The sequence below is a fragment of the Phalaenopsis equestris genome, unplaced genomic scaffold (assembly GCF_001263595.1).
Source record: "Phalaenopsis equestris unplaced genomic scaffold, ASM126359v1 Scaffold205101, whole genome shotgun sequence".
In the NCBI taxonomy this organism is placed as follows: Eukaryota; Viridiplantae; Streptophyta; class Magnoliopsida; order Asparagales; family Orchidaceae; genus Phalaenopsis; species Phalaenopsis equestris.
The window spans coordinates 43-488 of NW_018224617.1; positions in this window are offsets into that span (position 1 = coordinate 43).

The window sequence follows — 446 nt, forward strand, 5'->3', positions numbered from 1 at the left end:
TATTTAATTAATTTGTCTTGATTTAACATTAGATTATGCTCTAATACTTTGTTAGATATGATATTTTACCAATTCAATATTTTTGTTATTCCTTCCTCTTCTTCAAATTTGTTACCAAACGAACAAAGTCCATGTCTACCTTATTAGTGAGCTCATCATACATTACATCGTAGATTTTTGTCGTTCTGTGATATAATATAACATGCTTTTTTTATTATAAATGAAACATAACAGATAATAAACAGCTGACGGGCTTTTGGCCTGTTATTAGATTTATAATTGATGTATATATAATTTTAATTTAACTTCTTATTTTCATATTCCTGTGTAAACTACTTTTTTTGACTAATGGCATGTGGGAACTTCATGTACGTTAATTCTGCAAATCGTGCAAATTGTCAATAATTATTTAATGTTTACATGACATTCTTTATTTATGTTTGTAG